Source organism: Rhinolophus sinicus, linkage group LG06 (genome assembly GCF_036562045.2).
Source record: "Rhinolophus sinicus isolate RSC01 linkage group LG06, ASM3656204v1, whole genome shotgun sequence".
Lineage (NCBI taxonomy): Eukaryota > Metazoa > Chordata > Mammalia > Chiroptera > Rhinolophidae > Rhinolophus > Rhinolophus sinicus.
In genome coordinates this window covers 24,591,334-24,597,377 of record NC_133756.1, presented here as the reverse complement: position 1 = coordinate 24,597,377, position 6,044 = coordinate 24,591,334, and the positions used below count along the sequence as shown (strand labels likewise).

The 6,044-nt window shown below is 40.3% G+C and overlaps 2 non-coding genes across 2 annotated transcripts; both read left to right on the top strand.

The window, feature by feature from the left end:
* The first annotated feature begins 556 nt into the window (after nucleotides 1-556).
* On the top strand, nucleotides 557-666 carry LOC141572562 (small nucleolar RNA SNORA24). Its single transcript, XR_012497886.1, has one exon. It is a non-coding gene; the product is annotated as a small nucleolar RNA SNORA24 (small nucleolar RNA).
* A 1,558-nt stretch (nucleotides 667-2,224) lies between these two features.
* On the top strand, nucleotides 2,225-2,362 carry LOC141572563 (small nucleolar RNA SNORA24). The gene has a single exon (XR_012497887.1). It is a non-coding gene; the product is annotated as a small nucleolar RNA SNORA24 (small nucleolar RNA).
* The last annotated feature ends 3,682 nt before the right edge of the window (nucleotides 2,363-6,044 follow it).

Here is a 6,044-nt window from a genome sequence, read left to right as displayed (position 1 = left end):
GAATGCTCAACTGAAACCAGAGAAAGCAGAATGAAATACAAAAATGAAAGAAAAGGGGTCAAGTGATAGAAACCAGTAACAAATATTAACCCAACTATATCGATCACTTTAATGTCATGGGTCTAAATACAACAGATAAAAGACAGACTGTCGGAGTAGATAAAAAAAAACCACACACAAAAAAACTCAACTATGTGTTCTATAAGAAGCCCAACTTTTAAATAAACACATAGTTCAAAAATAAAAGGATGGAGAAAGATCTCTATGCTAACACTAATCAAAGAACTAGAGTAGCTGTATTCACTTCACACAAAGCCAACTTTATAGCAAGAAAAAATATGCGGGGGCATTACATAATAAAGGGGTCCATTTTTCTAAGACATAATTCCTAATGTGTAGGTATCTAACAAAGCATCAACACACATGAAGCAAAAACCAATAGAACTGTAAGGAGACATGGATAAATCACTACTGTGTTTGGAGAGTTCAACATCTCTCTATAGGTAACTGACAGATCCAGCAGGGAGAAAATCAGCATGGTTGAACAGCAGCACCAATCAATTGAATCTGTCTCCCTTCCTAGTCATGGAAGAGCATATTCTTATTTATTGGCAAAGGTGTCACCATTTAATTGGTATCAGATTCTGACTTGCACAAGTAAAATTGTTGAAAAAAAAATAATAATAAAATAAATAAATTGAATCTAATTGATAGCTATAGAATAATTCAGCAAAGCAGAATACACATTCTTCTCAAAACTCACACAGAGCTTTCAAGAGCCCATTGTGGGTTGTAAAACAGACATTAACAAATTTGAAAGAATAGAAATTATACAAAGTATGCTCTCAGAGTGTAATGGAATCAATCATAGAAGGATAGCTAGAAAAAAAAAAAATTAAAATACCTGAAGATTAAACAACACACTTCAAAGTATGCTCTCAGAGCATAATGGAATGAATCATAGAAGGATAGCTAGAAAAAAAACATTAAAATACCTGAAGATTAAACAACACACTTCTAAATAACACATGGGTCAAAGAAATCTCAAGAGAATTTTTAAATTTTGAATTAAATTAAAATGAAAATTCAATCTTACCAAAATTTGGGATTCAGTAAAACAGTGCTCAGAGGAAAACTTATAGCACAGTATGTATATTATGAAAGGTCTAAAATCAGTCTAAGCCCCCATTTTACCTTTAAAGATCTTTTTGCTAAGCAGTGCTCATAAGAGACACCTATTAACTTCTATGGCAATGAATTAAACTTAGTGTGTTAAACTTAGTGTGTTTTTCAATTTTGATTTAGGGTGCTGTCAGTTTGGAACTGCTAGGAAACAGAGGCCAAGATGGATTAAGTGTGTATTGGGGAAAATTCCAGTGAAAGGTAGAAGGGGAGGGAGCAGGAGTAGAACAAACCTATACACAGCTACATAGATCTGGCCATGTGAAAGGAGGGGGGGAAGGAAGATTGAGAGTCCCAGGCTGCAGTGCATTTCTACAGGTCTCTGCAGGCCAAGAGGGGAGCCTGGGTACAAATATTGCCTCCAGGGGAGTCCACATTGAGCACCAATGGCTTGGAACTTCTCAGAAAGAGCATAATCGCAGTGGGAAGACCTTGGATTTAACGGGGAATCCACTGGAGGCTCATATTACTAGGCTCCCTTGAAGGAGAGCTGAGTGGTTGTGCCTCCATGGCCACCAGAGTCCATTCTGTGTGCTACAACAAATCTGTTTTTCCACGCTCAGGGATTGATTCTTCCATCACTCCCATGGGCGCCTCTTCTTAAAGAGAAACATGAGGAAAGGGCAGCAGAAGGAGCCAGCTTCCTGTACAGTAGTTGACACCAGGGCAACAAGGAATGCTTCCTGCTTCCTGTCTTCACTCCCCACTCTAATTCTCCTCGCCCTCAGGTACCAGGTCAACAGATCTTGGCTCAATTGATGGTGTGACCCAGACCTTCACTCCTAAGGAGCTGAATCACTTGGCAAGCACTCTTAATTGGGGGCAGCTGTGTGTTTCCATACAGGTACAGCAGCTCATGCAGAACCAGGACCACCTGGTTCTATGTGAATCCACCCTACCTCTCAGAAAATGAACCTCCAGCTCTTCCAGGATGAGCCCAATTAAGTTAACTTACACCTAATGGGCAGAAATGGATAAATCACTACTGTATTTGGAAAGTTCAACATCTCTATAGGTAATTGACAGATCCAGCAGGGAGAAAATCCGCATGATCGAACAGCAGCACCAATCAACTGAATGTCAGTCTCCCTTCCCAGTCGTGGACGAGCATATTCTAGTTTGTTGCCAAAGCTGCCACCATTTAATTGGTGTCAGATTCTGACTTGCACAAGCAATATTGTTGAAAAAAAAAAAATAAAAATAAATAAAAATTGAATCTAATTGATAGCTATAGAATAATTCAGCAAAGCAGAATACATTCTTATATCCTCCAGGATTAAAGCCTCTCTGGGCTCCATGTAGGTCTTTGGTGCTGTCAAGTTGAATATTCAAAGGCAGTAGCAGCTAGATGGCCTTCACGAGATGGGACCATGCTGTTGTGCGCACATGTAGGCATCTCTCTGTCATGGCTACACCTTTCAGTTGCCATTGTGCCAGATCCAGGTGGCCAATGACAAAGGCTATCTAGTGTCAGTGGGCTGAGTTGTTTTGTCTACTTGATTATTCAGTGCTTCCTCTATGGTACACGCTTTGTGGGGAAGTGTTGACATATGATAGAAAAATCTTCATATGGCAGTATGGGTGTCATATATCTGTACTCCAGCACCCTTTGTCTGTTTCTCATCTCCCAGTTTTTCCCAGGCCTCAACATAGACAGCCAGGCCACTGGCCAGTGTGTGGGAATCTCCACGTATTCTCATCTTGAGCCACTTCTTTCCATAATGTAGATGACCACATATGTTCCTTGTATCTGCCCATTTAGAATGTTTCTGTTATTTTCTATTAAGGCCACCCCTGATAACCAACTAAAATGTAGCAGCTCTCCAATTTTGACTTATACCCAAATTTTTGACTTATACCCAAATGTAATTATCGGAGAATTTAAATTATTCTCATTTGTAACTGTGTTTCCGGGTCGCGCCAGAGTCATTTGGTACTAAAAAGACTGGGGCCTGTCCCCACTCCCCTTCTTCCCATAGATGCCCCCACCTTTCAAACTGGTTTGTATTTATTTCAAAGGAAGAAAATATATTGATTCTTAGAAAAAAAAAAACTCATCATAAACCAAGCTCAGCTCTCCTCCTTCAGCTGATGTGTACAAGACACATCGGGCATTGATGCAATGTTAGTACTAGGTAACATGGGTGTTTGAGCTACCTATTAAAGCACATTGTGATCTCTGGCTATTCCATTTCTACCTTACAATAGATGGTTGTTGGTCCTGTCTGAACTTATGAATAAAACTGGTAAGTCAGATGGAACCAAGCTAATAGTGGGTAATTCCAGTCATGGTCGTTTGGAGCACATTGGTCAACCTTTTGATCTCTACTCAGCAGAATGCTAACAACTGCTTGAAAGGCATCAGTTCTCCACTGTGAATTGCATGGGCCTTCCCACCCACTCTCCACAGACCTGCATAGCCTTAAAAAAAAAAAAAAATTTTGTTGTGCTGTAACTTAGACCATAAAACTCACCCCTTTTAAGGGTACAGCCTAACTTAGTAAATTCAGAACTGTGAATCTATCACCACAATCCAGTTTTAGATTATCAGCCCAAAAATATTCCTCATACCCATTTGTAGTCAATCCCTATCCCTATCTCCTGTCCCAGACAACTATTAATCTAATTTTTATCTCCTAGATTTGCCCTTTCTGGACATTTCCTAGAAATGGAATTGTATAATACATGGTATTTTTCTTCTGGCTTATTTTCACTTCACACGTGTTGGAAGCTCATCCATTTTGTAACATTCATCAGTAGTTCGTTCCTTTCTATTGCCTAATCCAACTCACCTTGTTCATCAGCCAACAGATATTTTTCTACTTTTTGACAATTATGAATAAATGCTTTTATAGATATCTGTGTACAAGTCTTCAAGTATTTGTGTAGATAAACGTTTTCATTGCCTTTCCTTTCTTTCCCCCCATGCATAACACAAAATTTATTTTAACTGTTAAGTGTACAATTAAGTGCTATTTTATATTCAGAATGGTATGCAACCATCACTGCTATCTATTTTGAAGACTTCTGCATTACTCTAAGTAGAAACTGTAACCATTAAGCAATAACTCCCCACCCGCCTTCTCCCTACCTCTCGTAACTTCTAATCTACTTTCTATCTCTATGAATTTGCCTATTCTAGGTACCTAATAAGTAGAATCAATATTTGTCCTATTTTCTGTCTTATTTCTTTTAGCAAAATGTCCTAGAGGTTCGTCCATGTGGTAGCATGTATCAGAACTCCATTCCTTTCTATAGCTGAATGATCTATTTTGTGCATATGCCCCATTTTGTTCAATCATCTGTAGATGGACACTTAGGTTGTTTCTCCTTTTTGGCTGTTGTGAATAATGCAGTGAACATTGGCTTTTAAGTATCTGTTCGAATCTCTGCTTTCAATTCCTTTGGCTATATTTTCTGAGTGGAATTGATGGATCATAGTAATTCTACTTCTTTTTTTGAGGATTCACCAAGCTTTTAGTGTCTGCACCATTTTATTCTCCCACTAACAATGCACAAGGGTTTCAATTTCTCCACATCCTTGCCAAAATTTCTTTTTTAATACCACTTCACACCCATTAAAATGGCTCTCATTGTGGTTTAAATTTGCATTTCCTTAATGACTAGCGACAATGAGCATCTTCATGTACTCGTTGGCCATCTGTATATGTTCTTTGGAGAAATATCTGTTCAAGTGCTTTGTCCATTGTCTCATCCTGCACCACACAAGGAGGGTTGTGGGGAGCTAGGAGGGTGGTGCAGGGTTAAGAAAAGACAGTAGCCAAGAATAGCGTGCAAGTGGGGCCAAAGGACTCCAGCATCAAGGACTGAGCCCCGAATTGGGCCTACGCATAGCTTTTATTAGTTAGGTGGGGCTGTAAAGGAGATAAAGCTTGTCAATCTCAAGATCTGAAAATCCTATACATTATAATAGGAAACTGATTCAAGCCAATAACCCTTGCCTGTAGGCAGCAGAACCAGTAAGTCTCAGTGTGTGTGTACTTCTCCAACAGACAAAACCTTTATGCATATGAATAGATGGAGAGCCCATCATTGAATCTCTTCCCCTGCAGGTTGTAGGAAGGAATGCCGCCACGGAGGCAGAGGCTCCCCTTAGCTGGGGGAAGTGGGGGCCTGTGCCCGCCTCTATGAACCCTGTGGATTCTCCTGTTGGTCCCCACTAGGCTCTACCTGACTTAGGTTGCCCCCCCTACCCTGTGGGGAGTTGTACCTGTCATTGGCTGACCAGCCATCTTTCTGGGGCCAAACAGGGAGACATAAGATGCAAGCACAAAGGTGACGCAAAGTCCCTGAAAGGATCCGTCTCACAGACTCTCCTTGCTTTAAGAACAGGTATGAGGAGACAGACAGGTAACCCAGCTGCTGCGTGGCAACAGTCCATGTATTACATTTCTTTTTTTTTTTTGTAATTCTTTATTCTGCATACTAATTCCTTATGATTTACGAGTATTTTCTCTCATTCTGTGGGTTGTCTCCTCCTGATACTTAAATGTTTGAAACGTGTCACTGGGTGGGAGCTTTCCCTTTATTGGAATATTTTCCCAGGTCACCAACTATTCAATCATGCCACCACTTCATGACATGGATTATCTTTGTCCTCAGTTTCACTCAGGGTGGGGCTGTCCTTGCCGGCTAAGCAGTGAGGGAGTGAATCCTCAAGCCATTCTACTACTTGCCTTCTCAAACCAATCCCTTATCAGTTCAGATCCTCAGAAGCAGAAGCCAAGATTGAATTAGACTTATTAAGGGAAGCACACTGATGTGCCACTGACTCCTGTGAAAAGAGAGATGGGAGCGAGATTGGGTAGGAAAAATCTCTCTACAGGTTAGTTCTAAAACTC